Source organism: Wasmannia auropunctata, unplaced genomic scaffold (genome assembly GCF_000956235.1).
Source record: "Wasmannia auropunctata unplaced genomic scaffold, wasmannia.A_1.0 LD336078.1, whole genome shotgun sequence".
In the NCBI taxonomy this organism is placed as follows: Eukaryota; Metazoa; Arthropoda; class Insecta; order Hymenoptera; family Formicidae; genus Wasmannia; species Wasmannia auropunctata.
The window spans coordinates 1-541 of NW_012026812.1; the positions used below are offsets into that span (position 1 = coordinate 1).

General features: G+C 29.4%; 1 long non-coding RNA gene across 1 annotated transcript; it reads right to left on the reverse strand.

The window, feature by feature from the left end:
* Window positions 1-26: 26 nt before the first annotated feature.
* LOC105448742 lies at window positions 27-327 on the reverse strand. Its single transcript, XR_974271.1, has 2 exons — window positions 146-327; window positions 27-68 (listed from the first exon to the last, which is right to left on the reverse strand). It is a non-coding gene; the product is annotated as an uncharacterized LOC105448742 (long non-coding RNA).
* Window positions 328-541: the final 214 nt, after the last annotated feature.

The following is a 541-nucleotide window of genomic DNA, read 5'->3' on the forward strand; positions in this document are numbered from 1 at the left end:
TATTTAATTCTTTTAATTCTTTTTTATTTCATTATGATATGTTTTGATGACATGTACAAGAGAGATATCTGCAAATTAAAATATATATATAAATCAAATTTATATTCATAACAATAACCAATTTTTTCTTAATTTACTTTCTTACTTGCTTCCTTGTTGTCAGATAAATTATTGCTTTCAGATTTCTTAGTTTGAAGACAGCTATCATTATAATGAGATTTTACAAAAGATGAACTTTTGCCTACAGCAGAAGAAGATTGACTTGACAAAGTATTACTTTCCTTTGATTCATTTGGTGACTTACAAACAAAATCCTCTTCCGATGAGCTAGACAAAACAACTTTGGAACTAGAGGATGAGCAGAGTTCAGAAATAATTGGCTTCTCTGAAGTTGTTGATTCCGTAACATTTTCAACAAGTTCTTCAAAACTTTGATCCATTCTCTGATTTTCATCCAATAAACCACAATCGTCCACATCTTTAAGTGTTTCTTTATCTTGATGCAAGGATGCTTTACCTTTGCAAGGTTTTTGAAGTTTCT